General features: G+C 36.0%; 1 protein-coding gene across 12 annotated transcripts in view; it reads left to right on the top strand.

The window, feature by feature from the left end:
• LOC111064145 (poly(rC)-binding protein 3) overlaps positions 1-14434 on the top strand; it is a 228161-nt gene that overhangs the window by 26286 nt on the left and 187441 nt on the right. For 2 of the 12 annotated variants that reach the window (XM_039434080.1, XM_039434073.1), the window contains exon 3: positions 10479-10520. The exons of the other annotated variants lie outside the window; for them this stretch is intronic. The gene's annotated coding sequence lies outside the window, so the exon portion shown is untranslated. The remainder of the gene's footprint in view (positions 1-10478; positions 10521-14434) is intronic. 12 annotated transcript variants of the gene reach the window in all.

Genomic DNA, 14434 nt, shown 5'->3' with positions numbered 1-14434 from the left:
AACAAGATTCTGGTAGAAAAGGAGAGATAGACGGCTGAACTGAAAGAGAGAAGAAGAGCAACCGACAAAAGCCACCCTCAACTCAAGGTTACGCTTTCTGAGCGCAGATGAAGATGGAGTAGTTGAATGTAGCGAAGAAAACTAGGAAAAGTTCTTTCAAAGAGAGGGAGAGAGAGGCACATGTGCTGAGGAAGATAGAGAAGTGCATTGTCAGCAGATTGATATCGTCATTATATTAAATTGGTAGTAAGGAGTGAGAGGAAGCCACAAGCCAGCGAAGCAAGAAGTCGAGAGCTTCTCGCTGGCAACTGCATTAAAGCACCACTCTGTATAGTCTGCTATCTGCACTTGCATCTACCAATCTTACTCACTGTTATACCTATAGGTATATATCGAACTAAAGGAGTCTATCGATTTAATATATCGGTATTTAGGTATATATAGAACTATTGGAGTTTATCGATATATCTTACGTGTAGTATGTACTGTGTGGGGTGGTTCTCTCGCTCTCTCGCACTGAGGCGCTCTAATTGAGTAATCAGACATTCGACTACTTTTGCACAAGGATTTCAATCAAGCTCCGATCTGTGATCGGCTCAATAAATCACTGTTGGATCGCATTGCAGGTTGTTCCAGTCAGCATCAGCTGTGCTTAAACGAGTCCATTTCAAACGGAGAAGTTGTTGCTTTTGAGGAATCGGTTGTGAAAGTTTCGAATTGCAAGCAGTAACTTACTTGAGATGATCTTTTGATTAGTGATACAAAATGAACGATTGCTTGCTTTGAATACTTATTGATAGACAATAATGCAAGTGGAAGAAAAATTGATAATTTTCACTGACTATATTTAAATTTCGCATTGATTGGGATAAATTTCCGTTGCTGATGATTAATTATTCTTCTCTTCAATAATAGTCATAGAATTGTCCCCAGTTATACCATACAGGGTACATCTTACCATGTACCTATGGTAGATTGCACCAACAATTTCATAATATCACATATTGCTAGTCATCAATGAAGTTTTAAAACTTGAAATAAATGAATTTATAGAATTGATTTCTTGTTTTCCAAATGAATCTTGGAAATTACTAATGAAAACTGTTTCAATTTTTTGATCTATCAGCAATTTAATCTACTGAAATAAAAACACAAATGATCTACGTCATTTTGATATGGTGCAACTACAGTAGTTGAAATCATGAGCTATTGAAAAAACCCTGGTAGTGAATTTCATGATACTCAAATATTTTTCTTCTGATGGAAATTACTGAGATATTGCATTTATAATTTGGATTTTCGTTTAATAATAATTATTTACCTTCTATTTTGATGTGAAACCAGCTTTCAATCAAATAGCGTTATTCAACAAATGATTTACAGGTGTGAACCCTTGCAAACTAAAGAAGTTATAAATTTCTCCTTTAATCATCTATTATTAACGATTCCAGTATAATGAAAACGTTACACAAATTAAGATCGATCAATCCCAAAATAACTACCTCAACTTCAAATGATCAATTCCAGTTCTACTGTATTATATGAAAGACATACATTGTGTGAGGCTGTATCCATTCATTCTACCTCCGGCTTTCATGTATCGGCAACACAAAAATGGCCTCACCGCAGACCAGGTCGGCACTCTTTATCTTGGTGGATGTCATTATGGAATTTAGTGTTGTGGCGAATAAATGAATTAGTAAAGAGGGAGCGAGTGCGGGAAAAGTGTTACGGCTCATGTTGTGTGGCTGTGATGAAGGTTTTGACGGGAATTTGCCGGTGGGGGAGGAGGAGGAGGAGGTGATAGAGGATGAGGAGGAGGCATGTTTGAGATAGCGCGAGTGAATTGCGGTAAGCCGCTTGGGAGTTGGCGCGAAAAGCCCATTTCTCAACTTTTCCTCCCAAAAGCCCTCAGCTAAGCACAATGCGGCCCAGCACAAGCCATTTTAATTAATCTGGCTTCTTTCTTGTGCCTTTTTCTGTGTGTTGCCGGCCCGGCTAGCTGCTATCTCGATGTAGGTTCGTTTCCATACATTAGTTGGGTCGCATTTACAATTCTTATTGTCAAATTTTTTATTCCTGGCGTTCAACTATATTTCTGGCTTAATAATGTTCTGGCCCAAATTCACTAGCTATTTATGTTCTCAATTAAGGTGTAGAATTCTTTTCCCCATTCTTTCCATCCAACTATATTTTCCATACTTGGATGGTATATTTCACATACTATTATACCAATTATAATATTCCCATATTTCTATAATTTAAACAACTAAAATTCAAATAATTTACCCAATTTTCCCCAATACTTTAAACACACAAATTAAGATATTATGTCCTAATCCAATAGACTTGAATAAAATCAGCCGTGTTTGTTGTATAGCCGTTTTTGGCTATCAACGTTCCCTAGAATCATTAGATAAATACTTCTTTTGATGTAATGTAATACAGGATATATACCTATATCAATCCTAGTTGTTTTAACATGTGGATCAATGTGTGTTCAATGATTGCTTGTGAAGTGGACACTAGATTGTCACACGAGTAAAATATTCTATAATGTTTTATGCATTTAGTTGCGTGGACAGATTTTCAAAATGAACTTTAATGTAGTAAAATACTATTAAGCAATCCATGGTAGTATAATTATTGATTACAGCCAAAATAATAGTTCGTTGGAAACTTGACTCTAATAAATTAGCAGTAAATACTGTATGATGTATCATGCATTTAATTTCATGAACAAATATTCAAACAAACTGGTATTGTATGATATAAACCAATTTATTATACATTGATAACAGCAATAATAATGACTCTTTGTAAAGTAGACTAATCAGGAGTAAAGTAATGTACACATTATTACGCATTTAATTTCATCAACAAATATTCAAAACAAACTAAAGCAGTTATTCAATTTCCACCAGTACTCCATCGGAAAACAGGAGTAAACCGTTGCGTTCATGTTATCTATCAACTGTAAACAAATGAGCGTGTTTCAAATCAAATTGATTTGAATTTCGAGCCAATTAACTAATAATAACAATTAATGCGTCGTATCTGTAGCGTGAGAGCGCCCTGATCATTATTTATCAGAAATTTAGTGTAAACGAACACGCGAGTGAGCAGAGAAGCAGGAACGCGCCTGTTTATTGAAATTCAAAGTGCATAACGAGCTGCGTCACACGTCATAGGTGAGAGAGAGAGTGAGTGACAGAGTGAGAGAGAATGTGAGTGAGTGTGAGGGGAGGTCTTGATGAAGCGATCGAATCCCTGTGTGCTCATTGGTCAGACTAATAAATTCTGTTTGATGCATTCGTGTAGTGCTGGGTGCTGCTCGCTTCCTGAGCTTGATTAACGCTGCGCTGTTCACTTCAATTGAACGCTCTTTCTGGCAACGTGTGAGGCTGCAACACGGATTGTGATATTCATTGAAAGATACGCATTAAAGATGTAAACATATGGAGATAATGTGTGTGAAGAGATGAGTAAGGTAGTTGAATAGTATCATGAACATTACATTTAACCACTGGACTGTTCATTATAAATAAGCGATTCGAACAGTTTTCAGTATTTAAAAGGTTTTTTGATGGAGATACTCGAAGAATTGAACAATGAACATCATTGTTCAATGAAGCTCAGTATATTGTTTCGTATACTTGAGTACGCCTCCCCACAAAGTTTCTACACCCAATCGTCTGAATTATTTCGAAATTTTACATACTAAAATAATTTTTTTTCCCTGAAGATTATATCAATACATGACTTATTCAATTTCCTATCATTCCTTCCAAGTTACAATGCAGCAGGGTAATATGCTAAGTGTTGGCCAATTCTTCTCATTACATTTGTTAAAGAAACATTAGTATGCTAGAAATGCAAGTACAGATATAGTGCAATGGCAAAATTTTGGCTTTTGAAAGGCTGAAAATTTTACCTTTACAAAACGAATTCCTGAATCTGATTGTCTTCAGAATCGGACGTCTCACTTTTAAACTCAATTATATTTTCGCAAGTTATTCGTCTTCATTTTCAATAAAATTACCATATCGAAATTAAACCTGGGATTAACGCGTTGGAGAATTGAGGTAGATAAGTGCGAATGGTAGATTAAGTTGACGCACTTTCATTTAAAAGTCTTTCAGCGTCCTTGTAAATTTAAATATTCCGCCATCAGAACCAAGCAAACAGATTAGGAAAGCGATTTTGCCTTCATAAATGAGAGCGATCTCGTTCACCACCACCTTAACTGGTTTTCTTTTTGATGATGAGGCGAAGAGGAACCTTGCAAAATTCCAAAACGATCACAGGAGTAGTAGAGAGCAAAGTAAACTAATCCCGAGAAGCAAGAAGATTTTCTTTTTTCTGTCCTCTTGATTCATGTCTCGTTACTGGAAAATCTGAGCGAAATAACTCGAGGTGAGGAAACACTTTGCCGTCATACTGATTTCGAATCAAAGGTGGAGGGAAATTTTCGCGGAAAAAGGCGGAAATCTTTACATTGAAGATAATTCTGCGGAAAAGTGTTGATGGGAAAACAAGGCGAAAGGTTATCTTGAAAGTAAACTGGTAATCGAATTGGAAACTCGTTAGTAATCTTCACAGTTATTAGTGTGACTCAAAGCGATTATTTCTGCATTTCTTCTCGCCCTAAAGCTATAAGTTAGGTGCGAAGAAGTCAGTTGGTTGAAGAAGTCAGTTCTCAGTAGAGAAAACGAAAAAACTTCATCTTAATAAGTAAATTCGTAAGGCTTTTTGTTGGCGGAGAGTCCCTTGCAGCAGGAAGGTTACACCTGGCTTGAATATAATGTGATTCAAGCCGTCAATGTGCCTTACGACTGTCATACTTCAGCAGGGACCGACACTTCAACGTGCCCATCCGTTAATTTGACTATTTTACTATTCTTATTCGTATTTTATGATTTTACCGAACCATTATATCTTATGAGGCCGTATCTTCAGCTATTCCTAAAGTATTCAAATCAGCTAACATTCAAAAGTACTAGTATCACAGCTTCTATTCTGACTAATATAACTGAATATTTGACTTTCTATATCATTTATAAGCTGTTAAATATATGTTGAACAGATTGTTTCCAAAAAGTATTTCCTTTAACCTGTTCAAGTTTGTGTTCACTCGTTTTATGTTTATTTACACATGATGAGATACTGATCATGCTACATTTTTCCGGTAACTTGCCTCGATTAAAGAACGTTTGCTGGAAACTATGAAAACCATGCATGACATCTGATTATTTCTGTGATCTATATTTTCATTTTCATACAGTATCACTTCTAACTGAATTTGACGGAACAGAAACACGAGCACATTGTTGCTTTAATAACGCCAATATACAAGCAAGCGTCATAGTGTGTGCTAGATGTTATTTATGTACTGTGCAGCCTAAAAGCTCAATTTGTTCTGTGGTCGGCAGCTACTTCACTCAATCAAGTGACCAAAGAGGGTGGGGGAGTGATGAAAGGGATGAGAGAGTGAGAGAGAATGACAAAGAGAGAGTGTAGGAGTGAATGAGAGAGGAAGTAGACCTGTGATCAGCATTTTGATTGCTCTGTCAGAAACATGTTTATAAGCGGTGAAGCAATTGCCGCACACCGCAGCATGGTCAAACACATTCGCCCGCCCGCCATGTTCTCCACACTAAACTAATGCCAACAAAACACTCCAAAATAATCATTGTTATAGTTGAGTTGTACTTGCAACAAAGTTTCTTATCATTCAAAAAGGCCAGCAACATTCTCCGCCATATTAGAATGGGCGCATCCGCCTGCATCGTTTTCAAAGCAATCACACAAGTTCCACTTCACAACTTTGCTGCTGTATTTCAAAGTCAATTATAGAGTTGGATGCGGAATTGGTGTTTGCTGTATGCAATATTTAGTGGAATTAATGCAGCCCCATTCTCACTACGTCACCAATGATCTCACTATTGTATATTTTACAGGGAATTCATTAATTGAATTCACTGAGTCAACTGAGTAAAAGATACGTTACTGATATGAAAGGAAAGATACGTTAGATATAAGAAAGATGAAAAAAACATTATGAAAAACATCTCGTTTCCGTGAAAGATTCATGTACGTCTATGGTATTATTCGCAAGTAATAGAGTTGAATGCAGAGTTTGTATTTGTTCTATAGAATATTCATTGGAAATGATACAGCCCCATTACAATTCACCAATGACTTAGTATCATCGTAGTACTGTTTTATGCTCAAGGAGTTCGCTCTGTGAAAACAAATTTTTTCAAGTGTGTATTATTTCTAGTGTGTGTGTACACTCCACTTCAATCAGTAATATATTTCATAATTTTATCTCAGCTCTGGAAATGAGATTTCATCAACTCAATTTGTAGACTACCGAAAAATATATACAACTAAAAGTATTACTTGATGCAACTGGAAAGGTATGGTGTGAAAGGCTTATTAGTTAACGGCTTATTTTATGAAATTTCTTAACAATTGTAAGGTCTCTATTTTATTTTAGTTCTATAATATAGCAAGGTCTGCTTTGGTATTTAAAATGTGGTATAGGATGATGCGATAATGGCAATCTAAATGGTACACAACTTCTTCACTCTCGTATAATTCGCCAATTCAGGAAACTGTAGTCAGACCATAATACCTATTTCCAAATGAAATACTGTTAATATTCTCCATTTTTCAACAATGTTAGTCAATTAGAAGAAGGGTGATTGGCAATAATTTATTCATGAAAACCATAATACTTATTTCCAAATAAAATACTGTTCCTATTTTTCATTTTTCAAGAATATTAGTCGATTAGAAGAAGAGTGATGGACACAATTCGTGAAAATAGATAATCAGAATAACTTTCTGAAGGCTTCGACATCTCAATGAATGATGATACTAACCAAAATTAGTACCATCTCTTCAATTTCACGATAATCAACTGCAAAATTGCAGAAAGTAATTACTAAATAGGTAACTAATTACTTAGAGCTGTCTGCCCTGATTCCACCACCAACTTTTAATGCAACTACCGTTCAACACATCTCATCCATTCAATCAAGAATGCCACCCCGTTTCCCCTTCTCCCTGTTCTCTTGCACCCCCCCTTCGACCCCCGGACATCTTTTCTTACCAGGCGGCAATTTATTCGCCCGTCTATGTTATCGGATGGCAGCCGAGTGCAACACAGCTGAGAGCCGAGCAACAAAAGCTCGGTTAATTATTTGAAAGCGTCGTCGTGAGCGATGTGGTATCCCCCTGCCCCCCTGTTACCCCCCCCCCCTGCAACATAAACCACCTTAGTTACCCTTTACTTTCCCCCCCACTGCCATAACTCAAAGAGCCCGCCAACAACATTAGCCGTCACCCGGTGACAGCTCTGCTCTTCTCCGGCGGTGGCGTCGTAAAAGGAAGTGTGTGACACTCTGTTGGAAAAGCGTGTATTGTGTGCCGTAGATGACTGGAAAAATAGAAACCAAGGTGGAACGACGGATGCCGATAGAGTGGGAGTGACAGAGAGGTGGGTAATGAGTGAGTAAGAGAGCGTCGGAAGTAAAGAGTTGAAGAGACAGCGAGCGGTTGAATGAGGTGGTGGGAAAGAAAGGGAGTGAAAGATATAGTGATAGAGCGAGATAGGGAGTAAGATATAGTGATAGAGCGGATACGGGGTTGATTGATTGATTGATTGATTGAGTACTTTATTTATGTAGATTACAATATATACTGGCTTATACACTTATATACAATACAGCAAAATTATACTTGAACGTAATTATTCAAGAAAATGGATAAGGAATGGAAATTAGTTGAGGAAAGTGAAGGTAAAATTGTTTTATGGAAAGGAGGTGATTTGAATAGTAATGTCAAGCTTTTCAAAATACAAGAAAAATGTTCAGTAAAATTGGGTAATATGAAATTTCGAAACGTCGAAAAGAGTAGAAGATGGTTGTAAAATGTTTATACAAGCAAAGGATAGAAGAAAAGGTGAAACTAGATGGAAGATTCTATGAGGATGCAGCGTTTGGAAAATGGAGATAAATTATAAGAACTTGAAGGATATGAAAGGGTAAACTAAAGTTAGATATGAATGGGAAGGTTAAAATAGTTATTTGTGCAACTAGTGCGCAAAGTGACAGTTTGCTGCACCGAATGAAACGTTCACGCCCGAGCCGTAGGCGAGGGCTGAATGGCTTCTTGAGTGCAGCAGAGGAACTTTGCGCACGTATTTCACATTTAATTTTTCCTACAGTTACCATTGAATATGAAAAGTGGGTAATTATGGGTAAAATTCCCTGAAATCTATCAAATGTTTTTCTGTGTAATTTAAATAAAATAGAATAATGTAGTAGTAAATGAATGAAGGCGGCTGTGTGCTGAATGTGGTGGCTGTCCTCGAACTCGGTGTCCTTGATATTATTATAACGTGCAGTCATTGTTACAAACTTAATTTTTGTTTTCGTGCACTTATCCTCCATATAACCCACCAACTATTTTGCGTTGTCATGTTGCAAATCTGAAGAGCAGAAAACATTTTTCCCGCACTAGAGCGGAAAAGTGATTCTTTGCGTTCTGTAATCAGTGCAGGAATGGCCACTTTCCAAGGTAAACTGTAGGAAAACATATTACCATGATAAAGAATAGAATGACTCCTCTATTTGATGATTTCGCAAAGTTTTGACAGTAAGTAAACTGGCTCCACTCTATCACTTGACCAAGGTAAGTTGAAGAGAGTTTATTGTGGAATGAGGTGTGATACAGAGGTAAGAAGAAGGAATATGAAAAGACAAGCTGGCCATGTATCAGTACAGATGAGGATATCACGATACAATTATCTTCATTAATAATAGGAAGAGTGATTATGATATCAGTAGAAGATGAGGATATCACGTGACAATTATCTTCATTACAAATTGGAAGAGTGCTGATGAATAGAGGAACCCGAAAAACGAAATTGTGTTGGCGGCTAAGAGAAAGGAAAGACGATATGGAATTTGAAATTTTCGAACGTGTATGATAGAGGAAGATGGAGATGTGAAAGACAGAGGTTCTGTCACATATTCCTGAGCGGAAAGTGTGAGAAAATAGGGAACGGATGACAAGGAGGAAGGGAGGGGCTAATGTGAAGGGAGTTCGTTTTATATTAGATTTGATGTCAAGTTAGGCGCAAATGCGTCCTCCTATCTCCTATTCCTACTTGCTATACATGCATGAAAGCATGAACTGTGACAGGACAGCCACTTTGCTATTACCAACATTCGCATTACTAAGTTGCTGGGAAAATAGGAGGTAAAAAAGGGGGCCCATAGAAAACTTTGTTTAGTAATATTTGTATTTCCTCAGCTCATGATTCAATTTATAAAAAAGCAATAGCTCTCACATAGAACAATTCAAAATAACTTTGACAAAGTAATAACATAGAGAAACAATAGCATAAGTAGATATCCCATGGTATAGAGCGTTTTTGTTATTATTATTATATTATTATTATTATTATTATTATTATTATTTTATTGATTCAATGATACAAAATTATTATTTTAAATAATTTGGGGAGGATCAACAGGCATAGCCCAAAACTGTTCCTCCCCCGAATTTTGATTCATTAAAATAGTCCAGAAAAAAGGTTATGTTTCCTTCACTTAATAAAATTTTGTCTAATTATCTCACCAAACACTTGAAACAATTATTAATTTTGAATTTAGAAAGATTAAGATCTGAATTGATAACAAAATTTCTTTTTACTTAGCACTCAAAACTGTAAAATAAATATAAATGTTTATATAAAATGTTTAAATATTTGTTGCAACTTTTACTGTTATCTCAAGCTGATAGTCCACGTAGTTCTTTCCCGTGAAGCTTCATGACGCTGGTAGTCTTTCATATTGTGCCGTTCATACACTCTTACCCGGTCTAAACAGTACAAATCGACAATAATCGACAGTGATCGGCAACAGTAAAAGTTGCGACCTATACCATGGGATATCTACTTACGCTATTGTTTCTCTATGGTAATAATGAATGATATGTGGTTTAGCAAACAATTGTACGAACTTTCATAGAAAAATTGAAAATCATTTTTGAGAAGTGGCCTAATAATCATATTTGCTTATTGCTAAATTAAAAGGTATCATCAGAGAGAATCGACTATCTCTTGATTGATTGGTTATTCTATGGTCAAGTTTTTCTTGAACCTAGGAGTTTTCCTATCCACTGTTCATCATCGATGAACTTAATTTTTTTGCTCATCCAAGAACCTAATTTTATTCCTATTATCTTCTCAGCTCCAAATTCTGTCATATTTGTTTCATTCGTCAATCTATTTTACTGCTTGCATATTCTAGGTTACACATACCAGAGTTATATATGAGATATCAGAAATATATGTATTATGTTCGATTTAGGTTTAAATCTGTTTAAAGATCACTCATTCATAACTCTCATATTCCTAGTTGAATTGCCATTATTCAAAATGTCGATTTTTTATGTTGCAGGTGAGTAACCAACTTCTGAAACTTTCCAATCTCAATTTCAAGGTATTTATGATTTTCGTATTGTGGATTGTCTACTAACACATTATGCTGTGTCATGAACTCATATAATCAAATAACTCTGCTCATATGCAGAGAGCTTATACTCCAAGTTATTCTTATCTTAACAGTAATGAGTAATGATAGTGTAGAACGGCAGTAGTTGCATAGTTTAAAACAATTGTGTTGCCATTTCTGGATGAAGTAATTTCACAGAGATTATCCATTAGTCGGCAGTGGCATTTAGACTTTGAATGTACCTTACAAACTCAAATTTCGTTCTAGAAAAATTCAAACATCGTAAAAGTAACAGGCAGTGTCATGCATAGACTTGAAGTGTCCCCCACAAAATTCGTTCGTATAAACATCATATTACAACTGTCAGACACTGTCATTATACATAGATTTGAAGTGTACCTCTCAGTCTGAAATTTCCTTTTAGAACATCCAAACACGGTGAAATTGTTATTAAACTGATGCCAGGCTTTGTTTGAATGAACTGTATTTACCTGCTCTGTTTCACTACTTGAATAAATCATTCTAGACGGTCAATATGTGCCATCCACTCTCCCATCAGCTAGTACTGTACACATTTCCAATCTCCATTCTGGAAGAGTTGATCAAATAGAGCTGCTCTCTCGCAATACAGTCCAATTATCTAGCTGTATATGTTGTAGTATTCTATTATTTGTTTCTGTTTTGTTTTCTTCCTTACTGTTTGTTTCGGTTCAATAAATGATGTATTTTCGAAGTCGCGCATGCGTACGAATGCTTTGTTTTTCTAATAGACTGTGTTATCCGGATACGGTTTTCAGAGTTTTGATAATGGACCCCATTAATATCCTGTCGTACAGTCGACATTCATTTCGTAAGCTTCCGTTTGCCTTAAGATTATTCTGTCTCATTTCTGTAGCTGCCAGATTGGCTATTTTGTCACTGTCGCTCTGCTATTGTAGTCAACCATTTATAAACCTTAATTCAATTCGGCGTCGCCCGGTTTCTGCTTGATTGTGTTTTATTGACGTTTTGCCACATGCTGTAACTTTGAACTTAGCCGTTGTAAATTCTGTAAAGTTATTAACTCAGTTGTAGTTGGAGATTACTAAGTTTTGATTGTTGTTTGCTGTTTTTTCTACAGATTATAATGATGCTAAATGGTACACGTTCATATCATCAGTGTATACATTCACTCATCAGTGTGTGATTACTAAAATACTATAATGGCGAATGAAATCGATGAACTTTGTGAAATTGTATTTTCATGTCAATTAGATAGCGTTGGTATGATAAAACCATTACTATTGTTTCTAATAAAAATCCTCACGTAACAAAAGCTACTCAAAGACTACATACATTATCAACTTTAGCAGTTCGAAAACTTCTCCCTAGGTGACTAGAAATGTGAAAAGTGACTTACTTCTGGGGAGTATTATAAATTCCAAGGGTGGCTTTCAAGCTAGAATAATCAAATTGAGTGAACGCTTCTACTGCAGTGGAAATGGCTAGATATTGAAGAATAGATTTCAATGGGAAAATTACTGTTCTAGGGTCTCATGCATTTATAACTGACCCGGGGGAAATCAAAAGCACTTTCAGAACGTTTTCGACTCTACTAGGAATTTTCCTTTCGTAGAAAGCGAAGGTTGAAATAGACAAGAGGAGATGGGGGTATGAAATACCCAGAAGAGGACAAAGTCATTTAAGATACTTTCGATGATTGATTTGCTGAAACCTTTCTCGTACAATTTAACATGAAAGATGCAAGTTAAAATCTGAAATCTACTGCACCCAATGAAAATTTGAAATCTATTTCACCTACTGCAAGTAATTATAAGAATAAAAATTTCTATAATTTGTAGTTTTTCAATAAACTAATAACTACCGTTGTTGTACTTGATTCATTACTCTAATTACGAGATACATGTATTAATTTTTTAGTGCTCGTCTTTCATCCCTATTACAGTATTACATCTTATTAGAACTTGATTTTCGATTTTAGAATGTCATACATCATATTACCCAGAGCACACTGTCTTTGTAATAAAATGAAAATTTTGTACAGTTTAAGATCACTATCTAACTTTTGTCAATAAAAGAAGCAAAATAAGGCTCCTTACAACATTCGCAATTTTATTAACGTTTCTAGTGAGATTGACGGATAGTTTTAGGCATAACCAGAGGTTCAGTACAAAAACTTGTAGAAAAGTAGGACAAATATGCACAATCTGTTACCGCCTAAGCCACTTCAGATGAATTGTTACCCAAACTTTATTCAGATTAACTTCTAAATATATGATCTAGATAATTTTGTATTTTTTCAATTGGCTTAAGCTTAGAAGCAACTGTCGTATTTCAAATGAATGAATAATTATAATTATGAAAACCATATAACAATAAATATCAAGCATATTACAATGAATTAATGAAATAATTCTTAGAATAATTATTGAAAAATATGAGCTACAAGCTAAGCAGTGATACAGGGACAATTACATCGCTATAGTGAATGCCAGTAGGACTTGACTGTAAGAGAATTCAACCAATAACAAACAAACCAATGAGAGAGTAGCAATATGGTCGTCAAGGCGACAGCCAATGGGAGTTGTGTAACAGAGACTTCAAACCAATCACAAGCTACCCAAATGAGAGTTTGGTAATATTTTCGTCATGGCGTCTGCTAACAGGAGTGGAGTAACAGAAAATTCAAACAATCTTAAGTTAACCGAGTTTATCGGTTAACAGAGTGGAATGAGAACAGAGCACCATGGGAATATACAATACAGATAAAAAAATAACATTGAATAACAGTTAACTTCAAATAAAAGTATAAAGAACATGAGTTGAACTTTGAATAAGAGGATAAATAACATGAAATACAGATGAGATCATTATATTTTATAAGGGAAAATTTTAAATCATAGTATAAATAATATACAGATGAAATTATTATATGTTCATTGGAAAGAAGAAATACAAGGATGAAATCAAATTAAATACGATGAAAACAGTGCCAATTTTATAGTTCTTACAAAATCAGTCTCAGATTTTGAGTCAAGTATAGTTTGACGGGTGAGTTTTCAAAATCATAAAGTACCCGACAGTTGGTGGAGCAGTTGAAATAGAAGGAAAATTATGGCGAAATTATTGGAAAACTCAGAGTCCAGTTACAGCCAGCACTCTACTGAAATTCAAACTGTCAGCATTGGTTGAATAGGAAGTATTGATGTTACTTTATAAGGAATGCTGACAATTACGAGTGAGTTGAAGTTGTTGGGTCCACTTGAGGGGCGTTCTTGTTTGTCAGGGGGCTGCATCTACTAAAACATGTTCTGTGCTGCATTACTATAAAGTGGACCTTGGGCCAGTGAGCACTGGAACTGTAGCTCCAGCTCGTATATATCTGCACAAACCGTTTCCCGTCCAACAAGAACCTAAACTGGGTTCGAGCGTTAACACACTGTTCCCGATGTTTTCTTTTATCGCAGTTGCCCTAATCATTACCGTCTTTTAGGCCACGCGCGCGCACACGCAATTCTGATGAGAACGGAAGTTTCGATGGCCAATGAGAAGAGAGGGTTGTGTTGGTGTAGACTCCGGGGTACAAGTCTGGGGGGATTGGGATTGTGAGAGGGGGGTGTTGAATAACTGAAACAGAAGTTTGATAAGAGCCGACTATCAGACGTTAAAAGGAGTTTGCACCATGTCAGGAGACGCTATTTAGCTTGGCAATCTCCCTGTGCTGCTTATATTCCTGCTAAAGCATTTGCTCCGACTCTCCTAAATTCTCATAACTTCACCTTTTTCTTCCTTCCAGGTTCCACTTGCAACTTGAAATTGTTATTCGCTTCGAAAGTCCTCTTTCTCGCTTCCACCAACATAATTTGTCTGTTTCAGCGTTGTTCTTGTTTTGCTTACTCCTT

This window comes from Nilaparvata lugens, chromosome 8, assembly GCF_014356525.2.
Source record: "Nilaparvata lugens isolate BPH chromosome 8, ASM1435652v1, whole genome shotgun sequence".
In the NCBI taxonomy this organism is placed as follows: Eukaryota; Metazoa; Arthropoda; class Insecta; order Hemiptera; family Delphacidae; genus Nilaparvata; species Nilaparvata lugens.
Note: the sequence above shows the minus strand (reverse complement) of the source record. Positions and strands in the feature narration are given on the sequence as shown.